Source organism: Oryx dammah, unplaced genomic scaffold (genome assembly GCF_014754425.2).
Source record: "Oryx dammah isolate SB20612 unplaced genomic scaffold, SCBI_Odam_1.1 HiC_scaffold_24, whole genome shotgun sequence".
NCBI classification, from domain to species: domain Eukaryota; kingdom Metazoa; phylum Chordata; class Mammalia; order Artiodactyla; family Bovidae; genus Oryx; species Oryx dammah.
The window spans coordinates 64,036,068-64,063,361 of record NW_024070208.1 but is presented as its reverse complement, the minus strand read 5'-3'; positions in this window follow the sequence as shown (position 1 = coordinate 64,063,361).

Sequence of the window (27,294 nt, the reverse complement as noted above, 5' to 3'; positions counted from 1 at the left end):
GGTAAACATGGCATTTTCCTTAGCCACAACCCAGTGTCAATAGATTGGCTTTGATAACACCTTTTCTGCCTCAGTGATATGGGAGATGAGGAAGGGGCTTTTTAAAAATAACAATGAGAAAAAAAGTGAAGTCTTTGGCAGTTTCCACCCACTAGATCCTCGAGAGCTATAGAGTTTTGCCGATCTAGATTCATTAGGACTGTCTCTGTGCTAGCCGGGGCCAAGAGCCTGGCTAAAAGCAGAAGCTCTCCCAGCCCCAGGCTTCCACCACTGCAGAGGACCTTGTTTTCCGAGGTTCAGGCCTGAGGCTGGAGAAATCTGGGGCAGCCACTATCAAGAACCCCTTCTTAGGACCCCAATCTCCTTTACCAATATGGATTCCTCAGTTTGGAACTATGTAACTACAGTTGTTGCAGATTATTTTTAAAGCTCTTTTTCCCCCAAATCATTTATAGTTATGTGTGTAGCACTTTGCCCTCATACGTGTGCTCTACAATAAAAAACAAATCAATATATTTTGGCGGGGAAAAGAAGCTAGCAAGATTTCTGTCCCTCCCCTGCCCCCAACAAAGAAGTAAGCACTTTAAGCACATTTGTATATGTAACATACTTTTAAAGATAAATGAACTCTATAAAGACTTTTGACTAGTTGCTTATATTTAAGAAGCAAAGATTTGTATGCAGATAGTTGTACCACTTTATAACAATAGTGCCTTTTCCCAAAAATGCATAAAAATGAGGCTATAGGCATTCACCTTCATTATGATGCTGAGTAAATTTTGAAACATAAGTATTAATAATTTCACTATCAAAAGGTAAAATATCCAAAAGCACCTGTTAAAGAGGTAAATGTATTACATCTGGTATAGAAAAATAGAAAATTAAGTATCTGTGTTCCATATGGCTCAGTTTTTTAGTTTTACTTTATTGATTTGTAAAATTTATATCTGCATTATATTTAAGAAAATAATTAAATCACCAGAAATTGGAAAGAATAGGAGTATTTTATTGCCTTCCAGAATGGGAGACAAAGAACTATTTAATCATTTATCTTTTTCATTTTACACCATTAAATTACCATATTTAATTTGATCCCAACTCCCCTGTCAAGATACAATAATTGTCTTCTAGGTTGAAGTGTTGGTTAGGTTCTTTGATTTTCATGTAAGAATATGGACTTCATGAATTACTTAAGAATAGAGAATTTATCTTTTCCTGATAATCTGAGATTCATAATTCAATAATGACATGAGAAGCTTTTTACTTTGATCAAATTATCTTGATGTACCAAAGAATTCCTTTCATTAAGTGATTTGAGGCTATTCTTTTATAGTCCCTTAATGTAACTTACTATAAGGAAAAAAAAAAGCTTAATGAAAATTCTTTACTTTTACTTTAGAAATATATTTTTAATAGCATTTCTGAATTTCAATGAACCCAGTAAGAAGGTCTGCTCAAGAAATGATATCATGGCTAAATATCATTACAACTATTTCCTTTTAGGCAATATTATATTTGTCCAAATGATATATGTTTTCTTCTATTAACAACTGACATTTTACTTATTTGTGAGCAAAACATCAAGAGCTTAAAGGATATACAGCAAATTAGGCAGAAAATTTAAAAACTATTTTGCCGTGTTAGCCAACAGAGAGAATGTTTTGTGTAATTCTCTTTTTGAAAGAATTGTACTGAAATCTGATGTTACCTTTTTGCCTATAGATTTAAAAATAGTTGAAAAACAAACAAATAAAAACCCTCTTGAATATTCAAACTAAAGTTTTTTCTTGAAACTTTTTTTTTTTGAGTCCCATCCAGATATTTCAATGTTCTCTCCTTTCCTGTGATAATTATGGAGAGACCAGTCCAATACAGATAGAAGTCATTTGATGGCCTAGGGCAGTGGAAATTAGTTTTCACACTTATAAAGATAAAATTTAATTTGCAAACAGAGCTGTATTGAAATATTGAGGTCGAAAAGCTAAAATTCACAGTGGAGTACTTGAAACTGAGAGAAGTGACTGTTTCCTGTGCTGTGCAAAAGCTTTTTAGTTTGATGTTAAACCACTTGTCTATTTTTGCTTTTGTTATCTGTGCTTTTGCTGTCATATCTAAGAAATCATCGACAAGACCAACATCAAGAAGCTTTTCTTCTGTTTTATTCTGATAGCTTTATAGTTTCAGGTCTTATGTTTGAGTTTTTAATTCATCTTGATTTGAATTTTGTGTATGGTGTAAGACAGAGATCCAATTTAATTTTTTTGTATGTGAATATTCAGTTTTCCCAGCATTTATTGAAAAGACTCTTTTTCCTGTTACATAATCTTGGCATCCTTGTCAAAGATCAGCTGACCATATATGTTTGGGTTTATCTGGGGGCTCTCAATTCTGTTCCATTGGTCTAAGGGTCTACCTTTATGCCAGAGCCATGCTGTTTTAATTAGTATAACATTGCAATGCATTTTGAAATCAGGATATGTGATGCATTTAGCTTTGTTCATCTTTCTTAAATTCACTTTGGCAGTTCTAGGTCTTTTGTGGTCCCATGTGAATTTTAGGATTTATTTTCTCTTTCTTTTCAAAATTTCATTGGGATTTTGATGGGAAGTTAGTGAAGCTTATTTCTACATATTTTATTATTTTCATGTTATTATAAATGAAATATTTAAATTTCTTTTGGGATAATTTATTATTAGTATATAGAAATGCAACTGAGTTTTGTATGTTGATTTTATATTCTTCAATTTCAGTAAATATTAGTATTAATCATTTTTTGTGGAGTCTTTAAGGATCACTACATATAAGATCATGTCATCTGCCACAGAGACAATTTTACTTCATACTTTCTGATTTGGATGCCTTTTTATCCCTTCCCTAGTTGCTCTAGATAGAATTCAGTACTATGTTGTATAGAAATGGTGAGTGTTATTCCTGGTCTGAGAGATAAAGCTTTCAGTTTTCACCATTGAGCATGATGTTAACTGTGGGCTTGTCATATTTTATTACACTAGGACACACTTCTTTTATACGTAGTTTATTAAAAGTCTTTTTTGTTTTGTTTGCTTACTTTAATTTTTTATGAAATTTTTAAAGAGGACACACCTCTTACAGTTGTAGCAAAATATTATCTATATTTTATCCTTGTAGCCTGTCTTTACACCTTCTAATAATGTGTACCTTCTACTTCCCCACCCTGCTGATAACCACTAGTTTGTTCTCTGTGAGTCTGTTTCTTTTTCAATATATTCATTATTTTCTTGTATTTTTAGATTATATACAAGTGATATCATACAGTATTTGCCTTTCTGTGCCTGACTTATTTCATTTAGCATAATGCCCTCCAAGTCTATCAATATTCCTGCAAATGGCAAAATTTCATTCTTTTTTATGAGTGAGTAGTGCCCGGTGGGCTGCCATCTGTGGTGTTGCACAGAGACGGACACGACTGAAGCGACTTAGCAGCAGCAGCAGCAGTATTCCATTCTCTGTGTGTGTGTGTGTATGTGTGTGTGTGTGTGTGAGAGAGAGACATCCTCCCTATCCATGTATCTGCTGATGTACATTTAGGCTGCTTTCATATCTTGGCAGTTGTAAATAATGCTGCTATGAACATTGGGATGCATGTATCTCTTCAAATTAGTGTTCGTTTTGTTTTTTTCTTTCCCCACCCTGATATGTACCCAAGTGTGGAATTACTGGGTCATATGGTAATCCTGAAACTCCAGTACTTTGGCCACCTCATGCAAAGAGCTGACTCATTGGAAAAGACTTTGATGCTGGGAGGGATTGGGGGCAGGAGAAAAAGGGGATGAGCGAGGATGAGATGGTTGGATGGCATCACTAACTCGATGGATGCGAGACTGAGTGAACTCTGGGAGTTGGTGATGGACAGTGAGGTCTGGCGTGCTGCGATTCATGGGGTCGCAGAGTCGGACACGACTGAGCGACTGAACTGAACTGAACTGAACTGATGGTAATTCTATTTTTAATGTTTTGAGAAACCTCCATGCTGTTTACCACAGTAGCTGTACCAGTTTATATTCCCACCAACAGTGTAGGAGGGTTTTCTTTTCTCCACATCTTCACCAACATTTGATATTTTTGTTCTTTTTGATATTAGCCATTCGGAAAAGCAGTGTCTCGTTGTGGTTAGGTGATAGATATTTCATTGTGGTTTTGATTTGCATTTCCTTAATGATTACAGTTTTTATCATGAAAGTATGCTGAATTTTTGCAAATGATTTTTCTGTGCATATTGAGACAATAGTGTGATTTTCAAAAAATAATTGATAGAATAAAAGAGCAACCTACAAAATATATGAGAATATATCCATAAATTATATATCAGATAAGAGGTTAATATCCAGAATATATTAGAAACTTCTGCAACTCAATAACAAAAAGGCAAATAACCTGATTTTTTAAAAAAAAAAAGGACAAAGGACCTGATCAGATCTTTCTCAAAACAAGACATACAGATGGCCAACATGTACATAAAAAGTTGCTCAATATCCATAATAATCAGGAAAATTCAAATCAAAGCTATATTGAGCTATACACCACCCTTATGGCAGAAAGTGAAAAGGAGCTAAAAAGCCTCTTGATGAAAGTGAAAGAGGAGAGTGAAAAAGTTGGCTTAAAGCTCAACATACAGAAAATGAAGATCATGGCATCTGGTCCCATCACTTCATGGGAAATAGATGGGGAAACAGTGGAAACAGTGTCAGACTTTATTTTGGGGGGCTCCAAAATCACTGCAGATGGTGATTGCAGCCATGAAATTAAAAGACGCTTACTCCTTGGAAGAAAAGTTATGACCAACCTAGATAGTATATTCAAAAGCAGAGACATTACTTTGCCAACTAAGGTCCGTCTAGTCAAGGCTATGGTTTTTCCAGTGGTCAGGTATGGATGTGAGAGTTGGACTGTGAAGAAGGCTGAGTGCTGAAGAATTGATGCTTTTGAACTGTGGTGCTAGAGAAGACTCTTGAGGGTCCCTTGGCCTGCAAGGAGATCCAACCAGTCCATTCTGAAGGAGATCAACCCTGGGATTTCTTTGGAAGGAATGATGCTAAAGCTGAAGCTCCAGTACTTTGGCCACCTCATGCGAAGAGTTGACTCATTGGAAAAGACTCTGATGCTGGGAGGGATTGGGGGCAGGAGGAGAAGGGGACGACCGAGGATGAGATGGCTGGATGGCATCATGGACTTGATGGACGTGAGTCTGAGTGAATTCTGGGAGTTGGTGATGGACAGGGAGGCCTGGCGTGCTGCGATTCATGGGGTCGCAAAGAGTCGGACACGACTGAGCGACTGAACTGAACCTTGCCTTTGTTAAGATTGCTACTAGAAAAAAAGAAAGTGCTGATAAGCATCTGGGAAATTGAACACTTGTACACTTGGTGGGTCTGTAAAATAATGGAGCAAAACTGGAAAGCACAGCAGTACCACATGCCCTCACATCGTTAAATATACAACTATTATATAATCTACCAATTCCACCTCTGGATAGATAGCCCAAAGAATTGAAAGCAGGATCTTGAGGAAGATATATGCACTTCCATGTTCACTGCAGTGTCAATCATACTAACCAAACTATGATGAAAACCTCCGTGTCCATGGATGGATGAGTGAATAACGAAAATGTACTATATTCCTTCAATGGTGCATTATTCATCCATAAAAAAGGAAAATGCAACGTGCAGCAACATGGATGAACAACTTGGAGAACATTGTGTTTAATTAAATAAACTATTCTCTACTTACATGAGCTATCTAAACTAGTCAAACTTACTAGAGTATGGATTGGTGGTTGCCAGGGCCTGGAGATGAAGGGGAGAAGAAGTTGTTCAATGGATATAAAGTTCAGTCACGTAAAATGAGTTAAGTTCTAAAGATCTACTACCATAGTGCCTATAATCAACAATAATGTTTTGTGCACTTAAATATTTGTTATGAAGGTAGATCTTATCTTGAGTGTTCTTACAACGTACACCACACAATGATAAAAATGAAATTAAAACAAATGTACAAAGGAACACAAGGAAACTTTTGGAATTCATGGATATGTTCATTACTTTGGACATACTTTGCGACTTTGTCCATTACTTTGAGGTTCATGGGTGTATGCACATTTCATAAATCATCAAATTGTTTACATTAAATATGTGCAGCTTTTAGATATCAGTTTCCTTCTCCAGTGATACCTCAATATAGTTGTTATCCCCCTCAAGTATCAGGATATGTTAATCATCTTGCAAAGTGTATATGCAGATCTCGGGACTGCAAAGAGAATCAAATGATACAAGTTGAGAGTGAGAAAAATTGCAGATAAAGATTCTTTGCTTTTGATCTGGTAGTGATCATTATGGCACTCTACTTGGTCATATTTTTCTTAGGCAAAGTTTTATCTGATTTGGTTAATGCAGATATTTCTTGTTTTAGGTTTTTGGAAATTATGTTTGTTTGTTTCTATATATCATGTTTTTAAGAAGGTATACTCCCATTTAGACAGAAAGTCTATTTCATGTAGGATGCAACACCTTCACATTTAATTGATCTGCATGGATCTTAGAAGCATCTGAAGATTTGTCTAGTGACCCACAACTTCAGTTAACATTTGGCAGGGAGCCAGGAGGCAGTGATATTTTAGCATGAGTCAGAGTTTGAATCCCTCCACATCAGTACAATTATTTTCAAAACTCTAAATTATAAAAACGTCTACTAAGGGTTCAGTCTTTCAAACGTCATTGTCACCTAGGTACACATTATATTGTTATATTTGCAACCTGTAGCAGTCTCCACTGTGGTTTGCTATTCCACATAACTAGAGACTGTTCTCAGCCAAAGAAGAGTCAAATCTTCTCTGAATGAATTTTTTAAGTGTGTATATTTCATAAAATTATATGTAATATATACTATTATAGCGAATATGTAGACATTAAGTTCATGATTCAGGGATAGGAGGGTACTGTCTTGGCAGTATTCCATTTGAAAAGGAAGACAGTCATTTTTCAAATTAACATGCTTGTCTTCCAGCCTGCATACATATCTGAACTACCATTTCATTCACTCATTTCAGTTGTAGGTGACTGAGTATTTTTTTATCAAGCATCTTCTGTGTAATAACATGTTAGTTGAAGACAGATTGTTGAATGAAATAGAATTTCTAGCTTTAAGAAGCTCAATATGTAAATTAATTAGTTTTATAGATATAGATTAATACATATAATATGTATATTTGATTAATTGCATATAGATGATTTTATGTATATATATATATACACACACAGCACTAGAAGTATAGGCAAGATATAAAAGGACTGTGTTAAGATGGAAACTGTGATAACGATGCTTCATAGAAAGCATAACTTCTGAGCTGGGTTACAGCCCAAATAAAAGGTCCTTAAGCTGAAAAGAATAAGAAGTGTTCCTGATTAAGTGGGAAAAATAAATATATATACACAGAGGTGTGAAATTTTAGGATGGTTTTTGGAATGTATTAACTAACCTGATAATCCAAAAATGGAACTTTGTATGTGAATAATTGAGGGGGTAGCCTTTCCCTTCTCCAGGGGATCTTCCCAACCCAGGGACTGAACCAAGGTCTCCCACATTGCAGGCAGATTCTTTACCAACTGAACCACAAGGGAAGCCCAAGAATACTAGAGTGGTTAGCCTATCCCTTCTCAGGGGATCTTCCCAACCCAGGGATTCAACCAGGGTCTCCTGCATTGCAGGAGGATTCTTTACCAACTGAGCTATCAGGAAAGCCCCATAAGGAAGCTTGGAAGTTGGTAAAAAGAAGCAAAATAAGAAGCTGGTATATTACGTGGGGACCTCATCCTGACTATTCCAACTCCATATTTCTTCAAATCAGGCATAATTATTTTAGATGATAAAGACATAATGAACATTGACTCAGCCATTGCTTCTTTTTAAATGCCCTCTGAAAGAAGCTGACCTTCATTGAGATGCCTTAACCCTTTTTAAAAAATTTTTAAATTTATTTATTTTTAATTGAAATATAATTTTTACAATATTGTGTTGGTTTCTGCCATATATCAACATGAATCAATCATAGGTATACGTATGTCCCCTCCCTTCCACCTCCTACTCCATCCCAGCCCTCCAGGTTCTTTGCAGTCTTCCAGACCCATCCCCAAACAGACTTCTATGAAATACATGGATACAAATTACATAGCTCAGTCAGAGGTTCTCTTTACATGCATTAAAAAGTAGATTAAAGGATAAAATAAAGAAGAGAACTGGAACTGATAAATTTGGCAAAAAATATGTATATATATTCAGTAATATGTCTGTAATATTCTGTACCCTGTAAGTACAGAGTGTTTAAAATTTCTTATGGGGTTCATGAAAACTAATGCAAATTATTAGGAAAGAAAAATTTTTTAAATGGATTATTAGTCTCCTATTCTCATTTGCTAATTTAGAATGTTCCCTTTCAAAAGGCCAACTAGCAGTTAGATTTGGGTGAGGACCAAGGGTGACGCTGGCTTGAGTATTATAGATGAGTGAGGGTCAGACACCATCTGGCTTCCCAGTAAAAATTAAAGCAAAAAGAAGAGGAGCTACAGGAAGTACCAGGTCAAATATGTGTGATTTGTGCACCGGTGACTATGGAAAGGAACTGGTTGCTAAAGAAGGGAATTAGAAAATACAGTGAGACAAGATAATAGGCTTCAATTTTAGCCTTTGAGAAACACCAGTGTGTCCTTATTTAATTCTAGCTGTTAAATGAACACATTTTCAAGATCAGTTTTTGCCAGATAGATTTAAAAGTCATTTTGGAAATACATATTTATTAAGTTATGGGGTCCATAAGCAAAACTTATGCTTTATTTATCATTTTAATTATTTTTGTCTCACAAAATCTGACATGACTATTTGCATGTGGTAACAATATATATTAATGACTTCAGCTGTAAAGCAGTTCATTCTAAACTTGAAAATATAATCTAAACAACTTTCAATAAGAGAAAACAGAAAAAAAAACTGTATCTTAATCTATGGGAATAATTATTCTCACAATGGAACTTTTATACATAGAATGAGTTTTTGAAAGGGATCTATGGCAAGTTGGACTGCGAAGAAAGCTGAGCACTGAAGAATTAATGCTTTTGAACTGTGGTGTTGGAGAAGACTCTTGAGAGTCCCCTGGACTACAAGGAGATCCAACCTGTCCATCCTAAAGGAGATCCGTCCTGGGTGTTCATTGGAAAGAATGATGCTGAAGCGGAAACTCCAATACTTTGGCCACCTGATGCGGAGAGCTGACTCATTGGAAAAGACCCTGATGCTGGGAGGGATTAGGGGCAGAAGGAGAAGGGGACGACGGCGGATGAGATGGCTGGATGGCATTGTTGACTTGATGGACATGAGTTTGAGTGAACTCTGGGAATTGGTGATGGACACAGAGGCCTGGTGTGCTGTGATTCATGGGGTTGCAAAGAGTCCGACACAACTGAGCGACTGAACTGAACTGATGGCATGTTATATCCCAGAAGAAGTCTTTTTACATCTAACCTCAATTCTACTCAGGCTTCCATGGTGGCTCCGATGGTAAAGCAGTAAAGCAGATAAAGCAGGTGGCTCAGACGCCTGCAATGTGGCTTCGATCCCTGGGTTGGGAAGATCCCCTGGAGGAGGGCATGGCAACCCACTCTGGTATTCTTGCCTGGAGAATCCCCATAGACAGAGGTACCTGGCAGGCTACAGTCCATGAGTTTGCAGAGTCGGACATGATTGAGCGACTAAGCACAGCACAATTCTACCCACCTGCCAAATGTAATATATCACAAATACTCATTTTTATTTAAGGGTCTTGGCCTTGAACTAAAAGATTCATTGATGGAATCCCTTATAATGAGTCATACATACTAGAAGATGTGCCTGAACACATTTTGGAGCTGTGGATAAATATAAACTATTTTTATTTTCCAGGGTGGTGGCTAACAACTACATCTCATGGTTGACAAGTCAATCCTAATAAAACTATTTATCTGACTATCTAGATGGCAGGAAGAGTCTAGAGATCAATCTTCAACTAGGAGAGTTGATGGAATATGTCATAAACTAAGAGGATGCAATAATATCATGACCTTGTATTTAATGAGCAAATGACCCTTATGTTTAGTAAATTGAATCATTTCCATAATATTAACTATATTCTTCTGTATGTTGGATCAGTTGTATGAAAATATTTAAATGTACCAGAATAAACCACCCAGAAAATATAAACATTCTATTTCAAGAACAAGAATAATAGCAAAGAATTACTCATGTTAATATATTATTTTTAATATATACAGTCACAAAAGAATATCAGGGAATTTTTATATCATCTTAAAATTTGTTAAACAATCAACAAATTACATGGCAATATCCAAATGAAATTATAATTAAAAATCATTTTCTATGCAAATTAAAATAGCAATTTAGGTGAGTAGTAGTTGTTTTACTTTCTAGGAAGCAACATTTCACTGGCCTCTTATTAAAGAGTGTAGCTCAACTAGTTATTTCCTGATAATCATAGCCAATATCTTTCAATATCATCATTAATCTGCCTTCTCAGATGTCACTAAAATATTGATGCTGATAATCAAGTTATCATATCTTCTGATCTGCAGTGCTTTCTATATTTAGTAAGTCTTTGCAGTAGCATCTTTCACTTAAAAATGGAAAAAGCTTAGATTTAAAACCACCTAGGGAACCACAAATTAAATTTTTATCTTCTTATACATAGAAAACAGCTGCTATGTTTGTAAATATGAATTAGAAAAAATTAGTAAAACAATAATATTTAAAATTTTATTTATATCATGTTTTCCAAACTAACCTTTTTTCCCTTAAAAAATGACAAAGTGAATACAAAGCTTAGACATATTATTCCAATGTTCATAGATTTGCGTTGATTATCTTTAGATGAATGTATAATATGAAGATAAAATAAAATTTAAGTTTCAGCAAAGGTTTTTGTTCCAAGAAAGGCAAAATAACTTAAACTGAGCTGACACTGTTTCAGATAACAATTATACACTATGAGACAAAAAGAAATTAAAAAAAAATCTATTTGAAGAATCTACAGTGCAACTCCAACCAGATAAAATCTGTCCACAATTTTCTCAACTCTTAGAGAAAAATCAGCAAATCCTAAGTCAAAATAATAAACATTATTCACCTATAGGTGAATATACCTATAGGTAAAAGTAACCAGTCAGGTCTTTTAAAAGCTTCGTTATTTTTCACTCTAAAGTAATCTATAAAGTGTTATGTTGTTAGCATGATTTTCAGTCATTGCTCCAGAAGTATTAATTCCTATTCATTCTCTAGAAATATTTTGAAAAGTCATGAAAATGAAAAAACATAAAATAAACATCACACATTATGAGGGTATTTTACTGATCTCCCAGCTAGGTGGAAGAATTGATTTTTTTTTTTTTTTTGACAGAGTCTAAAATCCATAGAGGAGTACATCTCCATAGGCTTCAATACCAAAGAGAGATAGCTGTGGTATCATTTAGTTAAAAGAGATAATTTGATCAAATATAATTTTATTTTCTATCCTTGAGAAGTTAGAGTATAGAATTGAATTTTATGTTTATGTCCCAAAAGATGAATCCTTTGATATAAGAGAAAAAAATTAAATATTTGTAGTACTAATCTTGACATCATGTCAAAAAAACCCAAGCAAAACCACGTAAAGATTTAGGAAAAATTTAAATACAAATGATTATCAAAATTAATTTCAAATGGTTCAAGTAAAAGAGTTATACCACCTACAACCAAAACAATTTTAAATGTTATATATTTAAATTTCTTAAATTCTGAAAACAAAATTACATTATGATTGAGAAAGTTCTAGTAAGAAAAGTGAGTTTATTGTAATAGTGGTCATATCATGAAATAATATAGGGTTGTATATAAATAAATAAAGCAAGTATGATTAACTTGCACTATCCAAGCCAAGAAAATGAATTATAATAAAGCATTATGATATGGGTATATCTACTACATCTAATGAAAAAGTTTGCATACATATAAAAATATGTATACAAAATTTTAAAATAACCTAAGCTATACATTATATTTGGAGAAGGCAATGGCACCCGACTCCAGTACTCTTGCCTGGAAAATCCCATGGACGGAGGAGCTATATTGTGTGGGAATGTATCCATATATGGTAAAAAATAAAATATAAAGGAAGGTAGTGACAAAATACAATATCTTGAATCAGGTGAAAGTATCTTGAATCAGGTGAAAGTATCGAGAGAAGAACAGCACATAATTAAATACCAGGGTTTGATAATGTAATTCTTAAGATAAGCAGTGGGTTCTTGGCTGCCTGTCAGTTCAGTTCAGTCGCTCAGTTGTGTCTGTCTCTTTGTGACCCGATGGAGAGCAGCTCGCCAGACTTCCCTGTCCATCATCAATTTCTGGAGTTTGCTCAAACTCATGTCCATTGAGTCAGTGATGCCATCCAACCATCTCATCCTCTGTCGTCCCCATCTCCTCCTGCCTTCAATCTTTCCCAGCTTCGGGGTCTTTTCCAAGGAGTCAGTTCTTCACCAAAGAAGCTGAAACTGCAATACTTTGGCCTCCTGAGAAATCTGTATGCAGGTCAAGAAGCAACAGTTAGAACTGGACATGGAACAACAGATTGGCTCCAAATCAGGAAAGAAGTAGGTCAAGGATCTATATTGTCACCCTGTTTATTTAACTTATATGCAGAGTCCATATAAGTCTTCTATGTATCTGAGGTTGTTGATATTTCTCCCGGCAATCTTGATTCAAGCTTGTGTTTCATCCAGCCTGGCATTTCACATGATGTACTATTGAAGCCTGGCTTGAAGAATTTTGAACATTACTTTGCTAGTGTGTGAGAGGAGTGCAATAGTACGGTAGACTGAACATTCTTTGGCATACCCTTCTTGGGGATTGGAATGAAACTGACCTTTTCCAGTCCTGTGGCCACTGCTGAGTTTTCCAAATTTGCTGGCATATTGAGTGCAGCACTTTCACAGCATCATCTTTTAAGATTTGATACAGCTCAGCTGGAATTCCATCTCCTCCACCTGCTTTGTTTCTAGTGATCCTTCCTAAGGCCCACTTGACTTCAAATTCCAGGATGTCTGGCTCTAGGTGAGTGATCACACCATCATGGTTATCTGGGTCATTTCCATAGTTTCATTTTATTATTAAATTTCATAGCATATATATATATGACATATATGTATATTTCTATCCACATTACAGGATTCAAATATTTTAAATATGCAGTTAATTTATAATGTGTAAGATTCTTATAATCTTGTTGACAATGAAGATAGTGAAAATATGCAAGTGGTCAAAGGTCATGAGCAAATTTATGTAGTGAGCTTGCATGCTTAGTCACTCATTCGTGTCCAACTCTTTGTGAACCCATGTACCGTAGCCCACCAGGTTCCTTTGTCCATGGAATTCTCCAGGCAAGAATACTGGAGTGGGTAGCCATTCCCTTCTCCCGGGAATCTTTCCAATGCAGGGATTGAACCCAGGTCTCCTGCACTGCAGGCTGATTATTTACCATCTGAGCCACCAGGGACACCCAAATTTATGTAGACAGAATGAATAAGATAATCAGATAAAATGTATAATCAGACAACAGAGAATAGGTTGGTATGCAGTTGTAGGTTTAGCTTTGGAGAAAAGCATAGGAGAAAATTGACATGCATTTTCTACAAAAATACCCCACAATACTTCTGACCCAGTTGTCTCTTTCTTATTGTAATGCTTAAAATGCTGTCATCTTTCCTAACAGTCAAATTTATTAAAAATAAAAATTTAAATTCTATGTTTCTATGTTTGAAAATATTAAGCTCTATAAATTCTAGTAAGGTTGGCATTGGTAAATATTGTGTTACTTAGAAATCCTAAAATAGGTTTGATTATTTCTTAGAGAAAACAGATCTTTCCAAAAAATAAAATACAGTCTTCAGGTAAACTTACATTCAAGTCATTCACTTGTATTTCCCATTCCACTTTTTAAGGAATCTAGCAAAAGAAATGATACTTGGTAGTAATTTTGGTAAATCAGTTTAAAATCTTTATTTCATTTTGACTTTTCATTTTATAGTATCTTTTATCAGTTCCAATTGCATCAGGGAACTAAAACAAGGGAGAATATTTGCTCAGCCATTGACATTTTATTCTTACACTGTAGTTTTGTTTATATTACCCCATTTACTCAGTGAAAAGTGATAAAGTTAAATCCCCTTGCCTGGATTGTCACAAAACTAGAATCAGGGGGAAAAAAAAGATTCTACTATTCCTAGGTTGATTAAAAAGCAAAGTGGACAAGATAAATTATTTTAAATTATGTAAGATTATTGATAATTTGGAACCAAAGCAAGTATTTGATATTAAAAATATTTTTAAATATTTTATCTCTATATGAAGAGACTAGCATTCTACACTGAATATTAATACATGACCCCAAACAACTTTCAAATCCATAGAACTAAAAAGAGGCCAAATATCAATGGAATATCAAATAAGATGGCAGCTTTCAGCAATTGCTGATGACAACTTCCAAATCCTTTCAGCTCTAAAGCTTTTGAGATCAAAGAGCATCATAAAGGTTCCTGGCACCTAAATGTGATGTCTTTAAACATTATACTAATCCAGGAAAGAAATACATATTGCAATAATCTATGTTCTTATAGTCAGTGTGTGTTTTTTGCTTTTGGGGTTTTTTTTTGGTAGCTATACCTGCTTAGTTAAGTTACATCATGAATAGTTTCCAAATAGTCACATCACTATTTAACTAATTTATATCACATTTTTGAAGAAAATAATGATAATTTTGAGTAACTTATATGTAAAATAACTTTTATCCCTTTTTGTCCTTTGCTTTTATCATTTTTGGTAAATATATCTTGAAGTTAATAATCATACCATTATTGTTAGTTTTAGCATAGTATAGGTGTTAAATGATATTTTGTTATATGTTACTTTTGCCTACAAATTTACAGTTACCTTTTGCCCAAATTCCATGTTTACCTGTATTGATACCCAATTCTATTTCATTTTACTACTACTTTCCCAAACTTGAGTTATTACTCAAAAATGATAAGGGCCATAAAAGAGTTTAAAATTTTTTGCTATACTGAAATAACCTAAAATTCCTTTGCAGTATAGCAAAAAAATTAAGACCTCAAAGTTCCTGCAAACTAAATACACAAATAATTATGAGTAACTAGTGAAAAAAATAACAAAACATTTAGATAAACGGTCTACTAAGGACAAAAATATTTAAAGAATATTAAAGGATCTAGCTTAAAGCTGAATAAAATACTTTGAGATACTCTGAAATACAAGATCTTGTATAGGCGCCCACAACTTCTAATAGTGAACTAAATGACTAAGGCGATTTTACAAAATATCAGGATTTGGCATGTAGCCCTTTTTAACCTTCTAATTACCCAGCTGAGCCTCCAAGAAAAACTGACTTGAATGAAACAATCTTCCCCTACTACTTTAAGAACAGGCCATGCCTGCCGTAGCACCATTACATACATGTCATTTACACAAAATAACTTTTACATTAACTCAAAAAAACATATTATCCAAATCAAGTTGAGCAAGAGCAGCATACACTTAAGTTATGCTTGGCTTGGGGGGAGGGGTCAGGGGGTGAACGTGAGTTGCAATAGTACTACTTAAATAATATAATTGACAAGGAAGGGGTGATTAAGTGGTGCTCTCTTGTTCCTTTTACTTAGTCTTGCCTTCAGGTGCATTTCCCACTGGAGATGAATTGTGCTTAATAAGGAATATATAATTTCCCCCTATATAATCTATTGGCCATATTAAGCCACTGAAAACCCCACTTCCTTTGAGAAGGGTAGTAAGAGATTGGGTTTCAAGTATTCTTCTGAACAGGATAAATAGAAGATAACCATAGCAGTCCTATATTGCAATGATGCCTTAGAATGATTATCATCTGCCTCCTTCAGACTCTCATCTCTGAGGACTACATAAATTCCATGTGATCAAATTCTCCCAAGGATATTACTTCACGAGAAGGAGCCTGCGACATTGTTTTCTTTTTCGAGGAATAACTTATACGATAGGAATCACATATGGATTTGACACGTAATTATTATCAGTTCAATTTTTTTCCTTTTGGCAGCGAAGCTAATAGAAACTAATAAATTAAAAACCCAAAAGTACAGACAAGTCCTGCCCAGTTCAACCAGCAGTTCTATTCACTCAGAATTATCATTCACTTCAGTTCAATCCAGTTCACTCACTCAGTCGTATCCGACTTTTTGTGACCCCATCGACCACAACACGCCAGGCCTCCCTGGTGAGAGTGTTAACTCCTCTGGGTCCACCAGCATAATAAACCTGAGTTCTCCAACTCTCTGAGTGTGGTGCTTGGTTTCTCTTTTTTTCTCTTCCTAGTGCTCTCAAGTGATAAGACATAATTTATGTAGGATATCCTCCAGAAATAGGTTAGCAACTTCTTTTGCATCATCCCCTAAAATGAGATAATCAATAACAGAACCTTAAAAACCCAAATATACCAGCAAAATTATATGTATGCTTTGTCAAATGAATGAATGAGAACACACTAAATGACTAAGGCGATTTTACATAATATCAGGATTTGGCATGTAGCCCTTTTTAACCTTCTAATTACTCAGCTGAGCCTCCAATAAAAACCGACTTGAATGAAATGAATGAGAACACACTGATCTAATTAGTAAGGACTAGATTGCAAAGAAAGGCAATGCCAAAGATGCTCAAACTACCACACAATTGCACTCATCTCACACGCTAGTAAAGTAATGCTCAAAATTCGCCAAGCCAGGCTTCAGCAATATGTGAACCGTGAACTTCCAGGTGTTCAAGCTGGTTTTAGAAAAGTCAGAGAAACCAGAGATCAAATTGCCAACATCCGCTGGATCATGGAAAAAGCAAGAGAGTTCCAGAAAAACATCTATTTCTGCTTTATTGACTATACCAAAGCCTTTGACCGTGTGGATCACAATAAACTGTGGAAACTTCTGAAAGAGATGGGAATACCAGACCACCTGACCTGCCTCTTCAGAAACCTGTATGCAGGTCAGGAAGCAACAGTTAGAACTGGACATGGAACAACAGACTGGTTCCAAATAGGAAAAGGAGTACGTCAGGGCTGTATATTGTCACCCTGCTTATTTAACGTATATGCAGAGTATATAATGAGAAACGCTGGACTGGAAGAAACACAAGCTGGAATCAAGATTGCAGGGAGAAATATCAATCACCTCAGATATGCAGATGACACCACCCTTATGGCAGAAAGTGAAGAAGAACTAAAAAGCCTCTTGATGAAAGTGAAAGAAGAGAGTGAAAAAGTTGGCTTAAAGCTCAACATTCAGAAAACGAAGATCTTGGCTTCTGGTCCCATCACTTCATGGGAAATAGATGGGGAAACAGTGTCAGACTTTATTTTGGGGGCTCCAAAATCACTACATATGGTGACTGCAGACATGAAATTAAAAGACACTTACTCCTTGGAAGAAAAGTTATGATCAACCTAGATAGTATATTCAAAAGCAGAGACATTACTTTGCCAACAAAGGTCCATCTAGTCAAGGGTATGGTTTTTCCTGTAGTCATGTATGGATGTGAGAGTTGGACTGTGAAGAAAGCTGAGCACCGAAGAATTGATGCTTTTGAACTGTGGTGTTGGAGAAGACTCTTGAGAGTCCCTTGGACTGCAAGGAGATCCAACCAGTCCATCCTAAAGGAGATCCGTCCTGGGTGTTCTTTGGAAGGAATGATGATAAAGCTGAAACTCCAGTACTTTGGCCACCTCATGAGAAGAGTTGACTCATTGGAAAAGACCCTGATGCTGGGAGGGATTGGAGGCAGGAGGAGAAGGGGACGACAGAGGATGAGATGGCTGGATGGCATCACCAACTCAATGCATGTGAGTCTGAGTGAACTCCGGGAGTTGGTGATGGATAGGGAGGCCTTGCATGCTGCAATTCATGGGGTTGCAAAGAGTCAGACACGACGGAGCAACTGAACTGAACTGAGTTAAATAAAACATATTTTAAATAAATATATCTATAATGCATTTGCCAGAGGCAATTATTTCTGGTTTTATTGATTTATATGTAATGTTATAGGAATCTATATAATTTTTGCTAGACTACTAAGCCTATTTCATTTATATAAACCTGTATTCCATTTGATTATATAAATATGTTTTATTTACTCATGGAACTTAAATACCTTGTGAATCATACAGTCAATATTTAAATATTTATATAAAATTAGGTATAAACAATCTGTATAATTCATCTGAGAGCCACATTTTACTTATTCAGAAATACTAATAAGGTATTGATTTTATTTGGTTTGTACTTATTTATTGTAACTCTTTATGTATGTATTGTTCTTCTGTAATCATCATATTTATGTTTTTCACATTTCTGATTGCTTAAAAGGAGAAAGAACATAAAGTCATACATATTCCAGTCACAATTCTTTGCTGACATGATCTTTTTATGTTCAATAATTCACCTATCACATGTCACTCTCACCATCTTGATATTCATATCTCTGACTTACTTGACATTCCTCAGTCTTGTTTTCTTCTTGGTCAGTAATTGAGGAAAGAAAAATAGTCATAAATACATGGATTTCTGGCATAAATTCATAAAGAATACTATTCATGTCAAAAATGCTCTGTATCTGAAACGTGAGATGCAAGATCCTCTTACAAAGCGTGAGAGACTGAGCGAATGAATGAGAAAAAGTGTTCAGATGAAACTGTTCAATTTGGAGGTGAAAAATAGACCATCTGAAGTGGCTTTAACTAGGGACCAGTGACAAATGGTGCTCTGCAAAAGTGCTGTGTAATTAAGAAGTCACATTCCTTCCACTTCTTTCACAATCTTCTCCATCTCTCCTCACACTACCAGGAAGAAATGAGAACACAGTTTGTCTGCCATGTACACAAGGGGCCTTGTAGCTTCCTCCTTGGCCCAAGACCATAGCTACATAGGCAGTGGATAGTTTTCACTGCTTGTATCTTCACTTTCAGATGAAATTTTTGAAGTGAAAATTAGGCAACCATAAAGTAAAGGAATATTATTTTGTAATTAGTAGTTATATATACCGATAAGGCAAACTGATCTATAATAAGATACAGGCAGAATTGAGAGGCTAACACTCAAAAAATCCTTATAGTCAATAATACTAATGAAACTAGTATTATTCATTAAACATTATTTAGCTTTGTGAACCAGTTACTGAGATAAGAACATTCAGTATTCATTAAATCTTCAAGACATTCTTATGAATAAGATATTATTATTATATGTCTTAGAGATAAGAAAACCAAAGCTCAAAGTAACATAACTAGTAAGTGATAAAGCAGATTTCAATATATTTTTGTCTCATCTCAGGGCCCAATTTAATAATCTGATTGTACCACTGCTTTCATTGTCTTTTAAAAATGGTATCACTATTTTTATCTCCTTTCATAAGAATATAATAACATGAAAAAGACTTATTAGAATAAATATCAGATCATGAATTACCTGGAAAAAATGTGTTTCATGCAACTCATGAAGTTCTCACAGTGTAACACATTTCTTAAAACCTTTTTAGAGAAAAGATTTAAATAGCTGATAGTCTGAAAAAAATAGCATAACTCATTATAACCATTATTATTTTCGGCATTTTAATAAAATGGGGAATCTCACTGACAAGCCACACCTTGCTATATTGTGATAGTCTTTGTTATAATGAACAGTTTTGTTTGGAGGGAAAAAAAAGCCTAATGTACAAAGAACATGTATTTTTATTTGTGAAATATATTTTATCAACCAGTTGCATTTTTTAGTTTTATACACTAAAACTTACTTTTAAGCGTTATTTTCAAAATATTAGTGTCTATTCTCCGTTTTCCCCCAGCCTCCCTAAGATTAGTTTTTAACAGATCATATTTTTCAAAATCATAGTGGTCACTTAAGTCTTCTCATATCTTGATCATGTTATATTTTACTTCCTGAGTATGGAAATTGGCCTTATTTAACCTGCTCTTCTGATAAGTTAATTTGTGGTCTTTTACTTAAGGTTGTCTTATGAGATATACATGAGTAAATTGTGTAAAAATACCCAGTGCCTTATCTCTAGTAATATAAGACACACACACACAAAGAGAGAGAGGCTGGTCTATCTATTAATACTAATTTCAGATTTGAAATAATGAAGAAATTTGAGAAACTTTTTGTATTTGCCATAGAACATGCTTCAGGGAAATGAAAGATGATCAAAGAGTAAAAAATAAATTGCATGCAAGAAAGAAAAAATCAATTTATAAAACTTTGAGTTATACATATTAAATTAACTGTGGTAGAAGAACCTGGTAGAAGAAAGATATAAAGTAATACTTTCTACTGCAATATAAAAAATATTTCCATGTATCACTGAATTTCATAATAACCTTTAAGAGTGACAAAAGGAGCTATTTTATGGATTGAAATGGATTCAGAACACCCTTATGGGCACTTAAAAGGTAAAATCAGTGATTATGGTCACATTTCAAAAAGGAAAAAAAAAAAACAAGAGAGAGAAGAAAGAAACACAACAATGAAAAAGATATGTATGTCTTTTATTTATTTAAACCAATGGAATTAAGGGCCATAAAGAAGAGGAAAAGTTAAAGTTTTACATAACCTCCTGCTCATTCTGCCTCCATAACTCATCTTGCTCCCTGCAAATTCTGGATCACATAGGTCAAGTAGTTTCAGAAAGTGGAGATTTACAATACTAGGAATTGGAGCTTATCTCACTCACCCTTGTCTTGCTCTTTGCAATTGCCCAGCCCCTGCAAACATACTTAATCATGCCTATCCATATAAAGGTCAGGCATCCCCCTTCTCTTCTTGACTGCTGTTCCCGTGCAGGCGAAGCCCCTCAGTTTGAACCAGCCTATTAGCTAGTGTTGCCCACTATAGTCTGTTGATAAAAATTTTGTAACCCCTTTGCTCAGGGCTGAGAGACTGGAGTGTTAACTCCGTTGGGCCCACCAGCATAATAAACCTGAGTTCTCCAACTATCTGAGTGTGGTGCTTGGTTTCTCGGTTACTGGTTTCTGGAACATTTCTGGAGGCCCCAGTGAGTTTCCAACCATGCTGGCCCCTTGGGCTGCCAGACTGGTGGCTCAGCTGTGCTGGAGCAGAGGAACCCCAGGACAAAATAGGAGGTGCCCCAGCTGACGGTACTCTGGGTTCTCTTTCCAGCCAGTGTTCCGACTGTCTGGACAGCCCAGCCTTGATTGGGCTCCTTGGAGGGACAAACCAACTCCCCAGAAATGGCCACAGGATCAGGTAAGGCTCTGGGGCCAGTCCCCAGTCAGGTCTACCCAAATGGGTAGAAGAGGAGACTGATCACCTCCTTGGAGCTCCCAGGAAGGGAGCAACATTTAAGGAAACCTGGGACTCAGGAAAAGGGAGGCACTGTGATAGCCTCTGAATGACTGTGAGTCTGTGATTGCTGATTGAAGGAGTAAGAGAAAATTTTCTTTTTGGAAACTGAGAAACCAACTCTTTTCACATATGCAATTAAAAACAACTAACTTGTTAAAAGGCCTGCCTAGGGAAAGCTTGAAGTTAAGCCTTTCCATGTCCTTGAAATACACAGCCCACTTTGCCTGAGACCTCAGCCTCGGGCAAACTAGAACTTAAAGCAAAGAAAAAAAAAGGCAGGTGGGGGAATCAAAGAGATATTTTAAATCTCAAACATAAAACTATAAGATCTCTGTCTGTCTGTCTGGATTTATGTATGTCTTACTGTATGTGTTTTGTTTTTTTCTGATAATATTGTTGATGTTGTAAATAAGTTCTAAGTTAATTGGTCTGAAGAAAAGTAATTGCTTACAAATCTAATTCTAAAATCTAATTCTAAATGCAAATCAATTCTAAATGCAAGAAAAATTAACCTAAATAAATTTCAGAGTCACATAAACTGGGAAATATTCAATATTAAATATATAATAATAATGTTTGTTTGCTAATCTAAAGAAAGCAGAATGTGTTTTTAATAAAGAAGATATAAAAAATAAAATTACATTTTATAAAGGAAAAAGAAAGTAGGTCTGACTTATAGGTGGCTGTTACAGAAAGTGATTAAAAATTTGTGGAAAGTGGACCCTGAAAAAAAAGTTTTGTGCATGGTTAGAACTAAGGTTAAAATAAATTTAATTAAGTTTACCTAAATGAGTTTAAAGTAAATTGCTGCAAAACTTGAATTCGGCCTTTCTCTATGTTAAGAGAACATACTTTCTTCAAATGTTGAACTGCTTTTAATAATAGATTTAAGTTTTTTTACCTCTTAATTGATCTGTTATATATTTACCTTTGAAGTCTTTTGTTAATTTTGGCTAAGTAAATAACTATTATTTCACAGTAACTTATATGATCCTACCTGACTCAGTGTAATAAACCCTTTTGATATTTATCGACAAAACCTCCTAAATGACTTCTAGCTAACTTTGGGATGCTTCAGAGGGCCCCTGAGTCAGCCCAAAGAGCTATTAAGCTACTTGGGTTCATTGGACATGTTAAATTACATGGAAATTCCTGTTAAAGTGGTGATAAATCTTTTCAGGTTATACTGTATGATTGATGTTACTAATATAGATATCCTAAAATTGTGCAAAATTCATATAGATCTGATATGCCCTGATGAGATTGGTCAATTATAATTCTAGTTATCATATTAAAATGTTACATATCAACAGCAATGACCAGTTTTCTTTGTCAATTGCAATAGAATCAGGTTTTAAACATGCCTTCTATGATTTTATGGGCTTTCCTGGTGGCTCAGAGGTTAAAGCGTCTGCTTCTAATGCAGGAGACCTGGGTTCGATCCCTGGGTTGGGAAGATCCCCTGGAGAAGGAAATGGCAACCCACTCCAGTATTCTTGCTTGGAGAATCTTGCCTTTAGAAGAATACTGCTAGTTCTTCAAGATTTATGGGAAAGACTTTCTAAGATTAAGCAGATAAAAAACTTTTGTTACTAACAGTAAGCTGGTACCAGACTGGAATTTGGTCTTCTCTCTGTTTAGACAACAAAGTTTTCTCAGAATGCAGCTTTCAATAAAAGATTATGAATTTCTTTGCCTTTAAGTGATTTTTATTCGCTTTAAAAATTTTTTGTTACTTTGGTAAAGTAAATAAATATTATTTAAGATTATGTTACATGTAGACAAACCTCATTCTGCTTCTACAAAACATAACCCCTCATAGTTAGACTTTTGCTATCCTGAAGTACTTAAAACATGGCAATAGTCTGCTTTTAAATCAAGAAATTGAAAATGGATAAACAACAGCTAAAAGTCAAAGCGCCAGGGCTATGGGAAATCCAAGACTGCCACTTGGCTTTTCCCAGCTCCCTGACAGTCCTCATTTTTATTTGATGGGTTAAAACCTTCCCTGGCTACGGTGTTGATGCCCTCACAATGAGTTCTCAAAAAAAAAAGAAGAAGAAGAAGAAAAATTGTTTCACTGAATATTAAGTTCTAGTTTTGTTAATAAAGGTCTGTGCTTACTAAGACTCATTTCTGAGATAGTTCCCTGTTATATTGCTAAAAGGTTTAATTAAGTTATTAAAAGGACACTCTAAGATTGTTTCTAAAGCTTATCTCAGTAACCAATCTTTGTATAAAGGTCAGATGTTCCATGATGTACAACCAGGAGATTAACACGTGGCTATAATCATTTAACTGAGTCAGATGATCTGGGCTATACCAGCTATACCCAGTGAAAGTTTTTGACTTAAATTCTTGCTTTTGACCTTACTAATAACTGCTAGCTATATTATTTCCTATGTAGCTTGGTTCGGAAGATTATTTCTTACGTTCCCAAATGTATGACTGAGTCTGTGATAAAATGCTGATATGCAGTTCCATATGAGATCAATAATTGTAATAATGTAATTCTAGATAGGAAAGTTATGACCAAACTAGACAGCATATTAAAAAGCAGAGACATCACTTTGTCAACAAAGGTCCGTCTAGTCAAGGCTATGGTTTTTTCAGTGGTCATGTATGGATGTGAGAGTTGGACTGTGAAGAAAGATGAACACCAAAGAATTGATGCTTTTGAACTGTGGTGTTGGAAAAGACTCTTGCAAGTCCCTTGGACTGCAAGGGGATCCAACCAATCCATCCTAAAGGAGATTAGTCCTGGGTATTCATTGGAAGGACTAATGTTGAAGCTGAAACTCCAATACTTTGGCCACCTGATGTGAAGAGCTGACTCGCTGGAAAAGACCCTGATGCTGGGAAAGATTGAGGGCAGGAGGAGAAGGAGACAACAGAGGATGAGATGGTTGGATGACATCACCAACTCAATGGACATGGGTTTGGGTGACCTATGGGAGTTGGTGATGAACAGGGAGGCCTGGCGTGCTGCGGTTCATGGGGTTGCAAAGAGTTGGACACAACTGAGCAACTGAACTGAATTGAACTCTAGATATTGTAAGAAGTAACAAGAGGAAATATATTCCTGGACTAAGAGGCTAGTAAGACAGGTATGATTGAGAGAATTTCACTACTTACAAGGCCTGATCTAGTGACAACACTATTGAGTGGCCTATCACTGAAATCTTTGTTAGATCTGTGAATGAGCCTTCCCAGCACCATGGGACACAATGACTATGAAATGCACCCAAAACATGGTCAAATATGTGGCTATGACGGGGCCCTGCTGACTGGAAGTTGGCCCTTGCCAGCTGTCTCTACAAATATTAAATCATGACCACTACAAGATGTTGACCTTCAACACCCTCTTGAAAGGAGTTCGGGGTGGAGACAAAAAATAAGGCACTCTGCGCTCTGGGAAAAACCCAGAAAAACATGCCTTCAGATAGTCAGATGTTTTCAGATAAATATTTTTATGAGCCCAAATTCTTGCATCTTCTCATACCTAGAGAAACACTAATGTCATGAATCAATGTCAGGACTTGCTTCTCCTGGCTAACCCGTCAGCAGCTTTCCTACAGCTATTGATCTTGGGCCATATATCTTTAACTTTTCTTTTTAAGTTTGTTTCTCCAAGTAGTAGTACGACAAGAATATCCCCTGGCCAATACCCAGACCATCCTGGAACAAGCTGCCTTATCATTCTGTGGACTCTCATCTCCCTCTGAAAATGCACCCCGGGGTCCTCAGTCTGTTCTCCCTTTGAGATCTTATACGGGAGACCACCTCCAGTGATTGTCTCACTGGAGACCACCAAAAGCTCAAGGGAGACCACCAACAACTAGCTGACCTGGAAATGTCCTGACACCTCCAGGCCCTGGAAAAGTCTTCTTCCCTGTCACCTAAGAAACCTTAGAAAGGACACCCATTCCTTTGGGCAACTGAGTTCATCCCTATCTGCCAGGAGATGAGGTATGGGGTAAAGATTGGAAAAAGGAACCAGTTCAGCCAGTTTGGACAGGCCCTCACATAGTCATCCTGGCAAATCCTACTGCTGTTAAAGTTACAGGTGTCATCCTTTGGATCCACCACATCAGAGTCAAAAAGGCAGCAACTTCCTGTGATGAGGACACCTGGAAAGCAGTTCAGGACCCCGAAAACCTCCGCAAGGTCCAGTTCCAAAAACAACAGCCCTCACTCATGAAGGACACTGAGCCCTGCTTTAGTCACTCTGGAAGCTGACTAGTCAACACAAGGCAGAAGCTTGAGGATTCTTCAGCCTTGCTCCAGCCACACTCCGGCAGCTGACTGGTCAACACACAGCAGAAGCTTGAGGAATCGGCTATCAAAATATCGATGGAGTTTCATTGTCAACCCTGACCTCTATCCCTAATCAATATTATTGCTGTGCTCTTCATTACAGGTCCAACTAGACTCCCTGGCTGAGGTGGTTTTACAGAATAGGAGAGGGCTAGCCCTACTGACAGCTGAAAAGAGGACTCTGCCTCTTCTTGAATAAAGAATGCTGCTTTTATGTAAACCAGTCAGAAATAGTCAGGGACATGGCCCAACAGCCATGTTCCCTTAGCCAACAGGTACTTGCTATATATATATTTTTTCCTTCAGATACTTTGTGCAGTTATATTTTGGGTTACAAGGTTTATATATACAGCAAAATGTATACTTTACTGTGATCTTCACTTGTTGGTTTAGTCACTAAGTTGTGTCTGACTCTTGTGATCCCATGAACTGTAGCCTGCCAGGCTCCTCTGTCCACAAGATTCTCCAGGCAAGAATACTGGAGTGGGTAGCCATTTCCTTCTCCAGACTCCTTCACTTGTTAGGGCAAATTAATATGTAATCCTATATATGTCAATAACACTTAATTGTTAGAAGTGACTAATTCAAGGCTTATTTTTTAAATGATTATTTGGCAGAAAACCTTTATATATTTTTATCTGAAACTCGATTTTTTATATGTATTGTACATTTTTGTTGTTGACTGTTAAGTCCATTTAGCACTGAATTTTTCCTGTGTCTTAATACTTACCTTATTGTGTTAGAATGTCAGACGTTGAGGGGAAAATGACTAAAATTAAGCAGTGTAGTAAGAAAATTACTTCCAAAATGTATGCCTACATCTTCTGCATGATAATAATTTTAGTGGCAGAGAGTATTGATTATCTAATTGTGATACTTTTAAATTAAACCCTGCTTAAATATTTCAAAGGGAATGTGATCACTCATGAAGTAACACATTTTCTGTGTTTCTAATGAAAGTTGTGCCTAATGTTTTAATTTAGCATTTTAAGTGGTACTCCTCGAGATAGGTTCACTAGCTTCACAAAATACTGGTTTATATCCTCACATTTGAGAGCCTTAAACATTTTACAAATGGTCCTAAACATTCCCTCATCGTTTAGTATCTTCAGAAAACAAGTTCAGATTCTTTTACTTCAGTTAGATATTATCATGAGCCTAATATGTACCACAACTGTTACTTTCTCAAAACTATCTTGTCATCCTTATTTAAAACCCATTTCAGGTAACCGTCTCAAGTAACCCTCTCATGTGCCCACCTACTGCCTGCCTCCATTCTCATTAAGAAAAAGTTTCATAAACAGGGGAAAAGGTTGGAAAACAACAACAACAACAAAAACCCATATGTAAAGAAAAAGTTTCAGACACACAGGCATGGAGTGGTCTGCAGAGGGTGCCATGGGTCATTCCGAGTTCTCTGGCCAACTTTGGCTGCTTCTTGAGTACACTTCACCATCCTTCCCTTCTTGACCTGTCCTTC